At 46.4% G+C, this 19,412-nt stretch overlaps 1 protein-coding gene across 2 annotated transcripts in view; it reads left to right on the top strand.

Annotated features, from left to right (window-relative positions):
* Positions 1-19,412, top strand: part of antxr1c (ANTXR cell adhesion molecule 1c) — a 101,512-nt gene that overhangs the window by 19,763 nt on the left and 62,337 nt on the right. The gene's annotated exons all lie outside the window — the stretch shown is intronic.

The following is a 19,412-nucleotide window of genomic DNA, read 5'->3' as shown; positions in this document are numbered from 1 at the left end:
ATCGTTCAATGTCGTCCCCTTGATAGCAGACTGGGTGGTAGTTTCATCGTTCAATGTCGTCCCCTTGATAGCAGACTGGGTGGTAGTTTCATCGTTCAGTGTCGTCCCCTTGATAGCAGACTGGCTGGTATAGTTTCACCGTTCAGTGTCGTCCCCTTGATAGCAGACTGGCTGGTATAGTTTCATCGTTCAGTGTCGTCCCCTTGATAGCAGACTGGGTGGTATAGTTTCATCGTTCAGTGTCGTCCCCTTGATAGCAGACTGGGTGGTATAGTTTCATCGTTCAGTGTCGTCCCCTTGATAGTAGACTGGGTGGTATAGTTTCATCGTTCAGTGTTGTCCCCTTGATAGCAGACTGGATGGTATTCCACACGTACGCCTTCAACAATCTCAGCATCTTTCCCCCCAATGGATAAGATTCCAATCATCCTACATCATCCTTTGCAGCAGGGACAATGACCGGACTGCAGCTTGCAGATCGGCTATTTTTTCATTTCTATGTTGTGTGATTGATACTGTAAAGGCCTATTCAATCACACTCATAAGGTGGACACCGAAGCGGTGGTTAGTAAAACACAGATGTGTTGTGGCTATAGCGGTGAATCGCTTGCCACCGCGACGTGACGTCATGTTGTAGTTTTAGCGGTGAATCGCTTGCCACCGCGACGTGACGTCATGTTGTAGTTTTCGGTGGTCACCTTATGACCTAAAAGTATGAATAGGCCATTTAGGCCTGAAAAAAAAAGTATTCTGAAAGAATATTTATTCAAAGATTTGTGCCGCATTTTCACGATTTTTCAAAAATAGCAGACCTACAAGCTCGTAGCTCTATGAGCTTGTAGATCTGCTATTTTTCAATAGCTAAAGTATTACATAACGCTTAGTTAAAAAACACCAAAATGGGTTAACTGTAGGATGACGAAGTAGAGCATTCATTTATTTAAAATATTTAAAAAAAAATCAGCCCGACCGCAATGATACTGTACTGATACTGATATCATACTTCTTGAATATTTCTGGAGGCATGCAGTCTGGCGCAGAACTTTCTCCTTGCTCGAGGGAAGCGCTGACCTCGGCATACTCTGGTCTATGGCAGTGAAACGCAGGAGATTTAAGTACTGAAATGATCGCTCAAAAAGTGTGTTCATTCGTTTGTTTATTGGTGCTTATTGCGCATTAATATACAAGAGCCATGTTGAATTTAATCGTAAACGCGGCATTTTCCTCATCTGATGGTCGGCAGTGAAAAGCAGGGAGGTCAAGTGATGGGCGATGCAGGAGGGGAAGGGTTAAGTATTGAAGAAGGAAAACAGGAACGCAGAGAGAAACAGACAGATAGACAGACAGACAGACAGAGAGACAGACAGATGGAGAGAGAGAGAGAGAGAGAGAGAGAGACGAAGAGACAGACAGACAGACAGACAGACAGAGAGTGAGAGACAGAGTGAGAGAGAGAGAGAGAGAGAGAGAGGGGGGTAGAGACAGACAGACAGAGAGTGAGAGACAGAGCGAGAGAGAGAGAGAGAGAGAGGGGGGTAGAGAATTTGGCAGAGAGAGGTAAAAGGAAAGGGGGAAATCCCCTTGCAAATTGATCATTCAGGGGTCTTACTCTTGATTTGAATAACGGGAGAGGAAATGGCTTTATAAGTGGCTAAAAGTTTTAACATATAATCCAACATTATGCAAACAAAGCGAAATGAGGAGAGCTTTGCAGGGAAACGGCCAAATCGAGTCACGGACCCAGGGGTTCATTTGACAGGGCATTCAAAGTCCAACTTTGCCCTCGCAGTGATAAATCAGAGGTCACGAGTCAATCATCAGTGGTGGAAAAAGTACTCTCTTTTTTTCTACTTAAGAAAGAGTATCAATACTGCAATATAGAACTATACTTTGTTAAGTAAAAGTCCGGAATTGAAAATATTGGAAGTATCGGTATCAAATTGTACTTAAAGTACTAAAAGTAAAAGTAGTCATCGTGCAGAATGTCCTGTTTCAGTTTTTCAAATGTATAATAGTCTTTTGAAAACGGCAGATCTACAAGCTCAAAATGCGTCGCATCGCGACGCATTTTGAGCTTGTAGATCTGGTTTATTTTTTCTTCAAATGGCCGAAATGTATATAGGGCTGAAGTGGTTATTGTACGTTTTGTAATAATAATCAAAATCGTAACTGGAGTTTTGTAGTGGAGTAAAAGTACAATATTTGCTATTTTTCATATAGCTAACGTTTAAAAAAAAGAATGGTTAAAGCGGTCAAAAGCTAAGGCGAGAAATGGTGTCTCTGTAAAAATCACATTTCCGCTTGGCCTTTCAAGGCTTCGTAAAAACACAAGGTGCACAGATTATGATAAATATAACTCCATCACATAATCTAGTATAACGTCATATGACTATGAATAGTGGAAACAGCCGATCTACAAGCTCGGAGCACTTCACACGCGTTCTGCGAAAACGCCCACCCAGCGCTTGGACTTGGAGCCATGCATGGTCTGCAGAAAAGACACGCGATGATGATGTGAATTGACGCGCGCCTGCGGGATGGCTTTACCGGCCTGTTCCCACAACGGGCCATCAGCCTTAATAATATCACATATCACTTTCTGTCCACACCGGTCCACAGCCAGACGACAGATGAGGTGAAGGCTGGAGTCACACGGGACAGGATCAGAGCAGAGCAGAGACACCGAGCAGTTAAAGGAGACGATTGACGAGTGAAGGAGTCAGGGTTTTATCTGAGACACCTACGTCATTAGAGAGAGATCCTAGACAGGGAAACTATATGGCGATAAAACCTTCTCTAGACTATCTCTCACCCCCCCCAGGCCCCCACACCTTTGTTTTTAGAGAAATTCTCTCACCCCAGCCTGGGCCATATGGCTGGCAAACCCAGTCTGGCAGTGTGCCGCGGGTTCGACTCCCGATCCCGACGGCCTTTACTGCATGTCATCCCCCACATCTCTCTCCCCATTTCCTGTCAGCCTACTGTATGTCCCTCATAAAATAAAGGCGAAAGCCAAAAAAAAGAGATTCTCTCACCCCTCCACCCCTCTGTTTTAGAGAGATTATCTCACCCTTCCACCCCTCTGTTTTAGAGATTCTCTCACCCCTCTGTTTTAGAGAGATTATCTCACCCCTCCACCCCTCTGTTTTAGAGAGATTCTCTCACCCCTCCCACCCCTCTGTTTTAGAGAGATTCTCTCACCCCTCCCACCCCTCTGTTTTAGAGAGATTCTCTCACCCCTCCACCCCTCTGTTTTAGAGAGATTCTCTCACCCTTCCACCCCTCTGTTTTAGAGAGATTCTCTCACCCTTCCACCCCTCTGTTTTAGAGAGATTCTCTCACCCTTCCACCCCTCTGTTTTAGAGAGATTATCTCACCCCTCCACCCCTCTGTTTTAGAGAGATTCTCTCACCCTTCCACCCCTCTGTTTTAGAGAGATTCTCTCACCCTTCCACCCCTCTGTTTTAGAGAGATTATCTCACCCCTCCACCCCTCTGTTTTAGAGAGATTCTCTCACCCTCCCACCCCTCTGTTTTAGAGAGATTCTCTCACCCTTCCACCCCTCTGTTTTAGAGAGATTATCTCACCCCTCCACCCCTCTGTTTTAGAGAGATTCTCTCACCCTTCCACCCCTCTGTTTTAGAGAGATTATCTCACCCCTCCACCCCTCTGTTTTAGAGAGATTCTCTCACCCCTCCACCCCTCTGTTTTAGAGAGATTCTCTCACCCCTCCACCCCTCTGTTTTATAGATTATCTCACCCCTCCACCCCTCTGTTTTAGAGATTCTCTCACCCCTCCCACCCCTCTGTTTTAGAGAGATTCTCTCACCCTTCCACCCCTCTGTTTTAGAGAGATTCTCTCACCCTTCCACCCCTCTGTTTTAGAGAGATTCTCTCACCCTTCCACTCCTCTGTTTTAGAGAGATTCTCTCACCCTTCCACCCCTCTGTTTTAGAGAGATTCTCTCACCCTTCCACCCCTCTGTTTTAGAGAGATTATCTCACCCCTCCACCCCTCTGTTTTAGAGAGATTCTCTCACCCTCCCACCCCTCTGTTTTAGAGAGATTCTCTCACCCTTCCACCCCTCTGTTTTAGAGAGATTATCTCACCCCTCCACCCCTCTGTTTTAGAGAGATTCTCTCACCCTTCCACCCCTCTGTTTTAGAGAGATTATCTCACCCCTCCACCCCTCTGTTTTAGAGAGATTCTCTCACCCCTCCACCCCTCTGTTTTAGAGAGATTCTCTCACCCCTCCACCCCTCTGTTTTAAAGATTATCTCACCCCTCCACCCCTCTGTTTTAGAGATTCTCTCACCCCTCCCACCCCTCTGTTTTAGAGAGATTCTCTCACCCCTCCACCCCTCTGTTTTAGAGAGATTCTCTCACCCCTCCACCCCTCTGTTTTAAAGATTATCTCACCCCTCCACCCCTCTGTTTTAGAGATTCTCTCACCCCTCCACCCCTCTGTTTTAGAGAGATTCTCTCACCCTTCCACCCCTCTGTTTTAGAGAGATTCTCTCACCCTTCCACCCCTCTGTTTTAGAGAGATTCTCTCACCCCTCCACCCCTCTGTTTTAGAGAGATTCTCTCACCCTTCCACCCCTCTGTTTTAGAGAGATTCTCTCACCCCTCCACCCCTCTGTTTTAGAGAGATTCTCTCACCCTTCCACCCCTCTGTTTTAGAGAGATTCTCTCACCCCTCCACCCCTCTGTTTTAGAGAGATTCTCTCACCCCTCCCACCCCTCTGTTTTAGAGAGATTCTCTCACCCTTCCACCCCTCTGTTTTAGAGAGATTCTCTCACCCCTCCCACCCCTCTGTTTTAGAGAGATTATCTCACCCCTCCACCCCTCTGTTTTAGAGAGATTCTCTCACCCTTCCACCCCTCTGTTTTAGAGAGATTCTCTCACCCCTCCACCCCTCTGTTTTAGTTCAGAGAGATTCTCTCACCCCTCCACCCCTCTGTTTTAGAGAGATTCTCTCACCCCTCCACCCCTCTGTTTTAGAGATTCTCTCACCCCTCCACCCCTCTGTTTTAGAGAGATTCTCTCACCCCTCCCACCCCTCTGTTTTAGAGAGATTCTCTCACCCCTCCCACCCCTCTGTTTTAGAGAGATTCTCTCACCCTTCCACCCCTCTGTTTTAGAGAGATTCTCTCACCCCTCCACCCCTCTGTTTTAGAGAGATTCTCTCACCCCTCCACCCCTCTGTTTTAGAGAGATTCTCTCACCCCCCCACCCCTCTGTTTTAGAGAGATTCTCTCACCCTTCCACCCCTCTGTTTTAGAGAGATTATCTCACCCCTCCACCCCTCTGTTTTAGTTCAGAGAGATTCTCTCACCCTTCCACTCCTCTGTTTTAGAGAGATTCTCTCACCCTTCCACCCCTCTGTTTTAGAGAGATTCTCTCACCCCTCCCACCCCTCTGTTTTAGAGAGATTATCTCACCCCTCCACCCCTCTGTTTTAGAGAGATTCTCTCACCCTTCCACCCCTCTGTTTTAGAGATTCTCTCACCCCTTCCACGCCTCTGTTTTAGAGATTCTCTCACCCCTCCCACCCCTCTGTTTTAGAGATTATCTCACCCCTCCACCCCTCTGTTTTAGAGAGATTCTCTCACCCTTCCACCCCTCTGTTTTAGAGAGATTCTCTCACCCTTCCACCCCTCTGTTTTAGAGAGATTCTCTCACCCCTCCACCCCTCTGTTTTAGAGAGATTCTCTCACCCCTCCACCCCTCTGTTTTAGAGAGATTCTCTCACCCTTCCACCCCTCTGTTTTAGAGAGATTCTCTCACCCCTCCACCCCTCTGTTTTAGAGAGATTCTCTCACCCTTCCACCCTCTGTTTTAGAGATTCTCTCACCCTTCCACCCTCTGTTTTAGAGATTCTCTCACCCTTCCACCCCTCTGTTTTAGAGAGATTCTCTCACCCTTCCACCCTCTGTTTTAGAGATTCTCTCACCCTTCCACCCCTCTGTTTTAGAGAGATTCTCTCACCCCTCCACCCCTCTGTTTTAGAGAGATTCTCTCACCCCTCCACCCCTCCGTTTTAGAGATTCTCTCACCCCTCCACCCCTCTGTTTTAGAGATTCTCTCCCCTCCCACCCCTCTGTTTAAGAGAGATTATCTCACCCTTCCACCCCTCTGTTTTAGAGAGATTCTCTCACCCTTCCACCCTCTGTTTTAGAGATTCTCTCACCCTTCCACCCCTCTGTTTTAGAGAGATTCTCTCACTCCTCCGCCCCTCTGTTTTAGAGAGATTCTCTCACCCCCCACCCCTCTGTTTTAGAGAGATTCTCTCACCCTTCCACCCCTCTGTTTTAGAGAGATTATCTCACCCCTCCACCCCTCTGTTTTAGTTCAGAGAGATTCTCTCACCCTTCCACTCCTCTGTTTTAGAGAGATTCTCTCACCCTTCCACCCCTCTGTTTTAGAGAGATTCTCTCACCCTTCCACGCCTCTGTTTTAGAGAGATTCTCTCACCCTTCCACCCCTCCGTTTTAGAGATTCTCTCACCCCTCCACCCCTCTGTTTTAGAGATTCTCTCCCCTCCCACCCCTCTGTTTTAGAGATTCTCTCACCCCCCCACCCCTCTGTTTTAGAGATTCTCTCACCCCTTCCACCCCTCTGTTTTAGAGAGATTCTCTCACCCCTCCACCCCTCTGTTTTAGAGAGATTCTCTCACCCTTCCACCCCTCTGTTTTAGAGAGATTCTCTCACCCCTCCACCCCTCTGTTTTAGAGAGATTCTCTCACCCTTCCACCCCTCCGTTTTAGAGATTCTCTCACCCCTCCACCCCTCTGTTTTAGAGATTCTCTCCCCTCCCACCCCTCTGTTTTAGAGAGATTCTCTCACCCCTCCACCCCTCTGTTTTAGAGAGATTCTCTCACCCTTCCACCCCTCTGTTTTAGAGAGATTCTCTCACCCCTCTGTTTTAGAGATTCTCTCACCCCTCTGTTTTAGAGATTCTCTCACCCCTCCCACCCCTCTGTTTTAGAGAGATTCTCTCACCCTTCCACCCCTCTGTTTTAGAGAGATTCTCTCACCCTTCCACCCCTCTGTTTTAGAGATTCTCTCCCCTCCCACCCCTCTGTTTTAGAGATTCTCTCACCCCCCCACCCCTCTGTTTTAGAGATTCTCTCACCCCTTCCACCCCTCTGTTTTAGAGAGATTCTCTCACCCCTCCACCCCTCTGTTTTAGAGAGATTCTCTCACCCCTCCACCCCTCTGTTTTAGAGAGATTCTCTCACCCTTCCACCCCTCCGTTTTAGAGATTCTCTCACCCCTCCACCCCTCTGTTTTAGAGATTCTCTCCCCTCCCACCCCTCTGTTTTAGAGAGATTCTCTCACCCCTCCACCCCTCTGTTTTAGAGAGATTCTCTCACCCTTCCACCCCTCTGTTTTAGAGAGATTCTCTCACCCCTCTGTTTTAGAGATTCTCTCACCCCTCTGTTTTAGAGATTCTCTCACCCCTCCCACCCCTCTGTTTTAGAGAGATTCTCTCACCCCTCCACCCCTCTGTTTTAGAGATTCTCTCACCCCTCCCACCCCTCTGTTTTAGAGAGATTCTCTCACCCTTCCACCCCTCTGTTTTAGAGATTATCTCACCCCTCCACCCCTCTGTTTTAGAGAGATTCTCTCACCCTTCCACCCCTCTGTTTTAGAGAGATTCTCTCACCCTTCCACCCCTCTGTTTTAGAGAGATTCTCTCACCCTCCCACCCCTCTGTTTTAGAGATTCTCTCACCCCTCCCACCCCTCTGTTTTAGAGAGATTCTCTCACCCCTCCACCCCTCTGTTTTTGGAGCGATTCAAGAAGGGAAACGGCGATACATTTTCTCCTTTAATAACAGTAACTCTGTCCAACTGGGCCACGGTGCACGTTTCATTACTTCCAGCTCGAGAAGAAGATGCTATACTTTGAAACCAGTGTAACTCAAATGACCAGCTGTGGACTCAAACCGTTGTTGTTGATACAGGTGTGTGTGTGTGTGCGTGCGTGCGTGCGTGCGTGCGTGCGTGCGTGCGTGCGTGCGTGCGCGCGTGCGTGCGCGCGACTGTGCATGCGTTGCTTTAACATCAATTAACAATTACATAATGACCAGCGACTTGTGTTTACTGTATATGAAAACGACGCCACCCCAGACTTCAGCTTCATTTCCCGTTCCCCGAAAAAAATGACAACGTTTGGGGGTAAAAGTCTTTAGTCTGTGCACTGTGTGTAGGCCTATATGTGATGTCCTTGGGGGTAAAAGTCTTTAGTCTGTGCCCTGTGTATAGGCCTATATGTGATGTCTTTAGTCTGTGCACTGTGTATAGGCCTATATGTGATGTCTTTAGTCTGTGCACTGTGTATAGGCCTATATGTGATGTCCTTGGGGGTAAAAGTCTTTAGTGTGTGCACTGTGTGTATAGGCCTATATGTGATGTCCTTAGTGTGTGCACTGAGTATAGGCCTATATGTGATGTCCTTAGTGTGTGCACTGAGTATAGGCCTATATGTGATGTCCTTAGTCTGTGCACTGAGTATAGGCCTATATGTGATGTCTTTAGTCTGTGCACTGAGTATAGGCCTATATGTGATGTCTTTAGTCTGTGCACTGAGTATAGGCCTATATGTGATGTCTTTAGTGTGTGCACTGAGTATAGGCCTATATGTGATGTCCTTAGTCTGTGCACTGAGTATAGGCCTATATGTGATGTCCTTAGTCTGTGCACTGAGTATAGGCCTATATGTGATGTCTTTAGTCTGTGCACTGAGTATAGGCCTATATGTGATGTCTTTAGTCTGTGCACTGTGTAGAGGCCTATATGTGATGTCTCTAGTCTGTGCACTGTGTAGAGGCCTATATGTGATGTCTCTAGTCTGTGCACTGAGTATAGGCCTATATGTGATGTCTCTAGTCTGTGCACTGTGTGTAGGCCTATATGTGATGTCTCTAGTCTGTGCACTGAGTATAGGCCTATATGTGATGTCTCTAGTCTGTGCACTGTGTGTAGGCCTATATGTGATGTCTCTAGTCTGTGCACTGAGTATAGGCCTATATGTGATGTCTTTAGTCTGTGCACTGTGTATAGGCCTATATGTGATGTCTTTAGTCTGTGCTCTGAGTATAGGCCTATATGTGATGTCTCTAGTCTGTGCACTGAGTATAGGCCTATATGTGATGTCCTTAGTCTGTGCACTGAGTATAGGCCTATATGTGATGTCTTTAGTCTGTGCACTGTGTGTAGGCCTATATGTGATGTCCTTGGGGGTAAAAGTCTTTAGTCTGTGCACTGTGTAGAGGCCTATATGTGATGTCCTTGGGGGTAAAAGTCTTTAGTCTGTGCACTGTGTAGAGGCCTATATGTGATGTCCTTGGGGGTAAAAGTCTTTAGTGTGTGCACTGTGTAGTGTATAGGCCTATATGTGATGTCCTTAGTCTGTGCACTGAGTATAGGCCTATATGTGATGTCCTTAGTCTGTGCACTGAGTATAGGCCTATATGTGATGTCCTTAGTCTGTGCACTGAGTATAGGCCTATATGTGATGTCCTTAGTCTGTGCACTGAGTATAGGCCTATATGTGATGTCCTTAGTCTGTGCACTGAGTATAGGCCTATATGTGATGTCCTTGGGGGTAAAAGTCTTTAGTGTGTGCACTGAGTATAGGCCTATATGTGATGTCCTTGGGGGTAAAAGTCTTTAGTGTGTGCACTGTGTATAGGCCTATATGTGATGTCCTTAGTCTGTGCACTGAGTATAGGCCTATATGTGATGTCCTTGGGGGTAAAAGTCTTTAGTCTGTGCACTGAGTATAGGCCTATATGTGATGTCCTTGGGGGTAAAAGTCTTTAGTCTGTGCACTGTGTATAGGCCTATATGTGATGTCCTTAGTGTGTGCACTGAGTATAGGCCTATATGTGATGTCCTTGGGGGTAAAAGTCTTTAGTGTGTGCACTGTGTAGAGGCCTATATGTGATGTCCTTGGGGGTAAAAGTCTTTAGTCTGTGCACTGTGTGTGTAGAGGCCTATATGTGATGTGCTGCAAAGGAGAGATGGAAAACAGAAAGAAAGAAAGAGAGACAAGCCAATAATGGAACCAAACAGAACTCAAACTATACAGCTGAAGTCTATAAATAACTTTTACCATTAACATGACACCCCCCCCCCCCCCCATCTCCCTCTCTCTCTCTCTCTCTCTGGAATGTCTTCCCCCCCCCCCCCCCTTCTTTCCGTTCCTCCTGGGTTTGTTAAGTCCATGTTTCTGGGTCACTGGGCTCCCTCTGTGAGGAGAAGTATCCATTTGGACCAGGAAGAGACGAACAGCTTTGTTAAATGTCATCACTCACTGTCTGAAGTTCTGCAAGCGACCAAAACAAATCAAGATGTTACTGTAAAAAAAATGAAAGAAAAAATGAAAGAAAAGAAAAAAAAAACAATGTGTTGGAATAGCCGGCTTCGGAATGCCCTGTGTCTGTCTAACCAATCAAATGTGTGCAGAATGCATGATTTGACTTGGCCATTTTGTTTTATTGTAATCTATATCCATCTCCACCTTTTAATAAGTAAAAATGTGGGTCAAATGTGTTTCTGTGCATACTGTAGTTCCCATGGTTTCATTTTTCCAAGAAATACAAGAAAGGGAAGAGAGAGAGAGGAGGGTGGGGGTGGGGGGGATCAAGGTAGGATATAGAAGAAAGTTTAACTTTAGAAAGCCTTAACTGTGAAACCTTTAGAGAGACGCAGACGCATTAAGAGGCACTCGATAAAAAGCCTCAGTGTTTAATGTACGCATGTTGTAACTCACAGATCGTACTAAATGGTAAAATTGGTACTGATGTCCAGCGACGTGCAGAGAGTGTTATAGAGAGAGACAGAAAAAAATAGCTGATCTACAAGCTCACAACGCGTCGCCCTGCGACACATTGTAGAGCTTGTAGAGCAAGCTATTTTCGGGGCGCATTAACCCAGCACTCATTATAGCTATAGAGACGCAGTGTGTAACGACGTGATGGGTTTCTAAACCCAAAATGCTTCGTTCAAGTTCAGGAGACTTTGGGGGAAAAAAGCTATTCTCCTGAATGCTGCCTTTCCGGCATGGCATGGAAAGGAAAGGAGTGGCATTTGCATTTCTTTCACATTATCGTAAATGCTGCGTTCGTGGGTCTAGAAAGACGCACCTTTTCCCCCGTTTTACAGCCGGCGGGGGAAAAGGGCAGGGGCTGAATCCCCCTTTGATGTCTATGTGTGCACGTCCCCTGCTGATGTTAACCCGATGGATCCGTGCGCTTCCACGTGAGTTTAAGGGACGGGAACCCCTTTTGGTGTTAGCATCATGCTATGCTTTAGCTATTGAAAAACAGCAGATCTACAAGCGTGCCACCGAGTGGTACGCTACGAGCTCGTAGGTCTGCTATTTTTGAAAAGTCGAAGAACGACTGACACATAGCTTTTTCAGAAAACTGTCAGGATGTATAGAAGCCATTTTTAGAAACTGATCTCAGGTCAAAATGGGTTAAGTTATAACGCCGAGTGACTTTGCTGCGCACATACATACATGCACACTTCCGGAGCTGAAAAGTAGGATATATATATAGTGTTCTTTTGTTTTCCTTCCCCTGCTATAGAAATCTCTGTACAGTGCGTGCCTCGTGCAGTTGAATTGGAGCAGCGTCATTGGCTGTGAGCTGGGGTGGTTCACATGAGGCCCTGCAGCTGGAACGCCAGACCAGAACTTTATGGCTGATCCGATCTCCTCCTCTCTCTCCCACTACCCGCTCCCTCTCCCTCCCTCTCCCTCCCTCTCTCTCTTTCTCCCTTTCCCTCGATCCTTCCACACGTATAAGTGTGAGAATGAAGCCTTATAGCGTTACTTAGCCGCCAAACATTTGTCTGGATGGATAGAAAAACCTTGAAAATGTGATAACTGCTGATTTTAGAAGGATTTTTGTTGGAATCGACCTCGGGTCTTAACTCATTCTATGCCTAAGGCGACATTGGACGACTTTTTTTTTTTAATAGTCACAGATCGCAGATGCATGGTGGGGGTATATTTCTTTATTTTCTTCATTTCTTTCCCACATGCCGGCACACTGATGTGGCTCCCTGGAAGAAATGTGGGGCTAGTAGGGGAAAAGCCAGGCGGGCAACGGTGACACGCTCTGTAGTGTCCTATGAGGAGAGACACGCACGTGCCAAATCCAAATTAGTCAGGTGCGGAGCAGGAAACACGACGACTTGAAAGATGAAAGAAAATGGCCCTCACACATGGGCTACAAATTGAGGGTGATTCAGAAAATCTCTTGTTACTTGCGCGTTTCTACCGTCTTTGCTTAACCCTCACACCCTTTGAGTCATGGTTTCTGGGCCAAAACTTGCACGGTTGCATTCTCACAGAGTCAGCAAGAAGCAAAAGCATGGCTACAGTCATGAAGAACTATCCCTGACACGGTCTGTCTAATGTCTAACTGGTAATGGTGCACATCACCCTCCCTCCCTCTGTTCACAAAGCACTCCATCACCCTCCTCATGTCCACATGGCTTGTTCCTGGGCAGAACAGCTTGTTTCTGGGCCTACAGTATGTCCATAATCAAACTTTTTTGGTCAATTAATTACTTGATCATACTAACAGCGTCACACAAAAGCATCAAATGTTTAACAGCTCCACGAGTGGACACATTTCGAGCTTTGTCGATCTGATACTTTTGCTTCTTTCGTATTTGAATCCTGAAAAGTTACAGTTTTGGACATACTGTATGTGACCACTGACCAAGTACACTGCTTAAGGACACAGGAGGGCAAAGCATGCGGTTTCCACCCGACTATGTTGAGTTATGTATAGTGGCCTGGGGGGAACAGCTCTGTTTAGCTCAGGAATATTGTTCTTTTCGATTCAAATCAACTTAATCAGCCCATTCCATTTTCAAATCCAGTCCAATCTAATCGAATCCATTACACTACAAATCCAGTAGTCCGGTGACTAGGGCTTTCACTTCTAGTCATTTTTACTAGTTGACTAGTTGCCTAGTTTACTAGTCGACTAGTTGCTTAAAAATAAAATTCAACTTTTTTAATTTCTTTTGTGTTTTTGGGGCTCCCATATGTGTTTTCTTTCCCCACAAATTACCCATTTTTAACAATTAGGCTTTCATATCATATGGGTGTTTTAATGGAAATTGCTCTCAGGAACAGCTCAACTGATTTTGGTCTCATCGTGATGTCATCAATGTCACCCTACTTATATAATTCCTCCTCTTCTTCAGTCTTCAGTTCCAAATTTGCATTTCCACTTTGTTTACAATGTCCACCATTGTTGATTTTCCAAGCTGGCATGGAATGGAAACAAGCCTGGTTTTATCTAGCATGAGTATTCTAATGACTCAAATATTAAATAATCTGCATATCAGCTCCCTCTCCACCTCAGGACAGTGTGGTACTGCAGCTAAAACTGCTTTCAAAGTCCAGAAAGAAATGACAAGGCCTGGTTATATCAGAGTGGTGATTGAGGCTCAAACCATTAGAAATAAGTTTGAGGGACATAGACAATATGATTATTAAATATTAAAAGCAGTTTTAAAATGCATGTTATTTGCGCTTTAAAGCCCTACCAGTCCGGTTCTCTTCAGTCTATATAGTCCAGTCAAGTTCAGTTCAGGTCACTTCAGTTCAGCTGAGCTCAAACGCTGCTGTATCGTCCTATTGAGGGGAAATGTGGATAGCAGATAAGTAGTGTTTGGCAGTGGAACGCAAGATCATCAATCAGCGCATGTCACATAGACACAGCTACATGCAATCTAATAGTGTATGGTATGTACGAGGGACACAGAAACGTTTGTAATGGTTGGATAAGATTTTGTCCACAATCCCGTGCTGTGTTGATGTTGGTACCATTAGGAGAGAAAACAGGTCAACGTTGGGCAAAACAACTATTCTTCTATTCAACTATTCTATACCCTACAATTCTCTCCAATCATGTAGACTTCTTGTAAACGAAGTGATGCAGATCTTTAACAAAAATGTAACGCTTGAGAACTTAATGCTGTATGGAGCAATTCAACACTTGTTTTGGAAAAGAAAAAGGAAACATCACATGCACCTTTAACCTATGAGGACTGAGGAGGAGTATTATTTCCCCGAAGTTCCCAAGAGAAAAACACGAGGTCGACACAAAATGTCTTAGTCAGCGGCGATCTCCGTTTGTTGGAGGTGAAACAGACAAGCGTGTTAGTCACGTTGTTGTCGCTAGCTGTCCCGACCTCAATCTCTCAGCGATGTTTATCAGAGAACTGCTCAGGCAGCTGGAACCGCCACGCTTGTTTTGACACTTTTTTGGTCCGTGTTGCGTGTTACATGTATTGATGTATATGTTATGTATAACCAACATCTGCTAAGTAACTTGTAACTAAAGGAAGTAAAAAGTTAAGTTGAGTACATGTACTTAGTTACATTCCACCACAGCTGGTGGTTTTGGCCCGTACGGTACGCGTCGCCTGTTTTGGTTGGACACTGGATACGGGTCCGTTTTGGGCCGCTTGTGCTGGGTGTGTTGGAGCCTATAGCAGCCTGCCAACCGCGGGGGCGGAGCCTATAGCAGCCTGCCAACCGCGGGGGCGGAGCCTATAGCAGCCTGCCAACCGCGGGGGCGGAGAGAGAGAGACACACATGAAGGCTAGCCTCTGTCCCAGCCTCACTCATCTGCCAAAAGAGAGAGAGAGAGAGAGAGAGAGAGAGAGACACACACATGAAGGCTAGCCTCGGTCCCAGAGAGCGAGAGAGAGAGAGACACATGAAGGCTAGCCTCTGTCCCAGCCTCACTCATCTGCCAAGAGAAAAGCCTGCTGGACACAACCTATAAGGCAGAGACGCTATTGGCGGAAGTGTCGGGCCGGAACATCCGTCAGATGTAAGGGGGGTTAACTTGGAATCGCAATCCTCAGCAAATCGAGAGAGAGAGAGAGAGAGAGAGCGCCCGCAGATTGTTCACATTATGCCTCGCTCGGCCTGCATGCTCGCTCCAAAGCCAGGCCACAGATCTCGCCCAGATGTTGATGAGTGTTGTGGGAGTTATGTCGTTCTGACTGTATACTATAGCCCATGTGGTTTGCAAATTATATTCACGTCAAGGACTCTGTATTTGGCTACGGACCCCCACCTGAAAAAAATGATGTTCCCAACTTCCCATCCCATCCCATACAAGATTTGTATCGCTTGCGGGTAACGAACCGGGTCGCTCTACCTCCTGAGCCACTAGCCGCACCAGTCTGAGTTTCAGTCAGCCAGTCTGAGTGTCAGTCAGTCAGTCAGTCTGAGTGTCAGTCAGTCAGTCAGTCAGTCAGTCAGTCAGTCTGAGTGTCAGTCAGCCAGTCAGCCAGTCTGAGTGTCAGTCAGTCAGCCAGTCTGAGTGTCAGTCAGTCAGTCAGTCAGCCAGTCTGAGTGTCAGCCAGCCAGTCTGAGTGTCAGTCAGTCAGTCAGCCAGTCTGTGTGTCAGTCTCTGTGTCTGTCCGTCTCTATGCATCCGTTGCTTGCTCTTAAAAGCTCCAAATGGCCTGCGGCCCCAGCAGCAGCATGTGTGTGTTATTTGTCACACTCATCTGACGGATCCATCAACTGTACCAGCGTTGGACGGAACGCCCCTCGTTGAGGCTTTTCTGATGTCTTTTTTAATGAGCGTCGTCACCGTCGCATCGAGCTGTCGTCAGACGCCGTCGGCTCTATATATCGACAAGCTCGTCTGATTGCCTCGCCTCGCGGTAAAAACAGACCGCTGTGTCTCTCTCTCCCCAAGCCAAACCACCAATACACGGGGGGGGGGGGGGGGGGGGGTGGGACAAGGGCCCTATATTCAAAGATGTGCACGAATTTTCACGATTTTTATTTTATTTTAATAATAATAATACAAGCTCATAAGTGAAGAAGTGTCACGAAGTGACATGTTTGTAGATCTGCTATTATTTCAATAGCCAAAGTATAGAATATGGGCAATAATCAACTTGCCTCGTGGTAAAAGGAGACCGCTCGGCTCTCCCCAAAGCCAAACCCGAGAAACTTTGAACTTCGGGGGCGACCGGGGCCCTTGACTCAGACCATTAAAATTAGATTAAAAAAGAATACGAAGAAGAAGAAGAAGAAAATGCCGCATTGCATGCAGCGTTTTCATCGCGGGGCCTGCAAGCAACGCAGGAGAAAAGTAGCCCACTTCCTCCACACCGCTAAGCGTGTTTGGACAGGTGATGGAGGGAAAACTGCAAGCTAGGCCCCTGGTCCCACGGCCCGGGAGTCGTCCCACGGCCCGGGACTAGACCCAGTGGTGGTCAAAAAGTACCCGCAGTATTTATTTTGTAAAGTAAAAGTACCGTATATAGTGGAGCAGAAGTAAAAGTAATGGTAATTGGAAATACTCAAGTAAATACTCAAAGTAAACGCCTTAAATTGTATACTCAATACAGTACTTGCCTTCCAAAAATGCCTTCTAAATCCTAACAGTTTTCTGAAAAAACATATGTTGTCAGACAGTGCATGGTGCTCAGGACCTCAGAACTATCTGTATTTGGCTGCGGACCCCCATCTGAAAATATGTAGTTCCAGGGACCCCCGCAGACGCTCTGAAAGAATCTATATTCAAAGATTTGCACCACATTTTCACGATTTTTGAAAAATAGCAGAGCTTGTAGATCTGCTATTTTTCAACAGCTAAAGCATAACATAATGCTTAAAACACCAAAAGGGGTTCCCGTCCTGAATGGGTAATTAACTTTAAAATATTTAAAAAAAACGGTCAAAATGACCTCTCAGACCTTCTAGTGTTAAGTAAATGTTTGAGACCAGCGACCACACCTCAGAACGGACACAGCCGTCCAACCACAACACTGTGACTCAAAGAAATAAAATACATCAGCAGTGGGAAAAAACCCCGAGAGTGGAGTCCTCAGATTCACCCCGATGTCAGACCAAAATACTGACATTTACTGGCTGCATGAGCACAAGTTGCAGCGCGCGCACGTCTGTAGTTGGTGTGTGTGTGTGTGTGTGTGTGTGTGTGTGTGAGCCCTTTTGTTGTCTCTCACAGCTGAGGACCTCAGGTCCAGCTGATGTTAATCAGCCAATCAGTCCACGGACTGACGGGAGGTTAGAGGAAGAGCAGAAGAAGCCAAGGAGATATTCCTTTAAAAAATCATAACTCTGGACAGGAATGGACTAGGAACTTACTTTTTTTTTTTACATGCTCAGATATTTATGCTCTACAAGTTTAAATCATCTCGCGGGACGGAACCGGCCTGCGACACTTTCGGTCGCGATCGTTTTGGTCGCACTACAGCAATTATATGCAGTAGCACTAGGTGCTCCCAGTTATATTTTTAGATTGCACAGTTTAAAATTCAGGCGCATTTGCGACCAAAATGGTCGCAATTTCGAGCCCTGGGATAAGTGTGTGTATGGATCTACAGTGTACACAGCGTGCGTGCGTGCATGCATGCATGCGCGCGTGTGTGGGTGAGTGGGTGCGCACACAGTCACACTCACACACGCTGTGTTTTTCCTCTAGTCCGTCGCTGTAATGGAACAGTCTTCACCCCCTGAAGAAAAGCTGGCTCCTCTCTGCCATTCCCCGTGGCCGGGGGCCCAGTCTGTCTGCGTGTGTGGGTGGATGACTGCGTGCGTGCGTGCGTGCGTGCGCATGTGTGTGCGCGTGCCCGCACACATGTGTGCGTGCGTGCAATATCTTGCATGTTAGAGACTGCTTGTGTTTACGCAGCACATTTTCCTCCACATTCCTCGCCCTCCTCCCGAAGCGTCGGTGAAGAAGTGTATTTTGAGGTATTTTTTGTTTTGTTTTGTTTGGTTTGCAAGGTCTTGTCCTCCTCGCTGCTTAGTCAGCTTTTATATGTTAAAGGCCAGAAGCGAACAGGTCGAGGTCCTTTGATGTGTGCAGCAGCCTCACCGCTACAACAACAACGACAACTGCAGGGAAATGCTTCGAGGGCGACGTTTTGGTTCACCCCCTTTAAGGTCAGCAGGTCGGAGATTAAAGGACAACTTTGAACTTGCAGCGTGGGGCAAAGCGTTCGCATATAAGAATGAAAGAAGAAGAAACACATCTGGATGAAAATAAAGCGACATTAAGAGGGCAGGAAGCACACAGTGTGTCGCTGGGGTAACCGTGGTAACGACTGATGGGCAGACTGATGCAATCGTTCAGTGGCCTTGTGGTTAGAGAGTGTCTGCCCTGCATGAGACTGGGGTTCAATCCCCGGCTGGTTCACCAAAACTCAAAAGAAAAATAAATTGTGACCCAGTGCCTCCCTGCTTGACACTCAGCATCAAGGGTTGGATTGGGGCTATACTAGTGTCATCATTGACATATAAACATAGACTACGTAAACGTAGACGCCCTTTCCGGCTCTGATGCCCGTGTCACAATTGAAGGCACAATTTTCCCGAGATCCCTTGCAAAGCATTTGCCTTCAATGAGCAGCTTTCCGCGTGCGTAACATAAGTCCCGGAAAAAAAGACGCGCTGTGATTGGCCAGTAGTCACTTGAGTGACAGCGAGAGACATGGAGGAGTCACGTGAGTGACGTCACTTTGGGCAGCAACGCAGCGTTCAGCCTTCAGCAAAATGCCTTCAGCACTTCTAAATAAGAAAGCTGCGGAGAACTGTTTGCTAATTGCTATGTGTTCACTCTTTAATGTTTTCTGTTAGTAATCTAATCCCCCCTGCCTCTGATGTTCTATTGTTGTATTAATAACTTTGTTGTTTGTGTTTGTTTGTTTGTCTTGTTTTGTATTGTAATGTATTGTCATGACTGTTATAAAGATTTGTTAAAAAAAAAAAGCCTTCAGCACTGCACTTCCGCCTTCATTGGTATACACATCGCTCCGATGAACAATGAATGAATCTATTTTGTATAATATCTATGAGTGTCATGTCCAGGGGGTGTACTTGTACATCAAGATGCCTCACACACGCTACAGAAACAGGAGATAGGCTCCTGCCCCTATGGGGCCTCATGGCTCGGCAAGGCTATACTTACTACAGACTTTGTGAAAGAAACACGAGCAATGTGGGAAGAAATTAGGATCCGTTTTTGATTTCAACAGTGCAGGAGTCATCTTTATACAAGCTCGAGTATAGTGTACAAGCCAAATAAAATGAGATTAAATTAGACCGGAGATTAATTTCACGGGAAGAATTTAAGTCTCTGACTCCCACGGCTGGGAAAACTGTCTCCTATACCGTTTTTTTTTGTTGTTGTCTACATCAGTGGATTTCAAACGGTGGTCCGGGGCACCACCAGTGGTCCTTGAGGGGGGGGACTCCAACAACCAACATGTACAACATGGACAATGCACTCCTGGAACCCAAGGTTATACAAGAATATTTCACGAATGTAAAAGACATAGTGGAAATTAGCCGATCTACAAGCTCACAATGC

The sequence above is a fragment of the Protomyctophum parallelum genome (genome assembly GCF_964188405.1).
Source record: "Protomyctophum parallelum genome assembly, chromosome: 17".
In the NCBI taxonomy this organism is placed as follows: domain Eukaryota; kingdom Metazoa; phylum Chordata; class Actinopteri; order Myctophiformes; family Myctophidae; genus Protomyctophum; species Protomyctophum parallelum.
The sequence above is the reverse complement of the archived record's forward strand: the minus strand, read 5'-3'. Positions and strand labels throughout refer to the sequence as shown.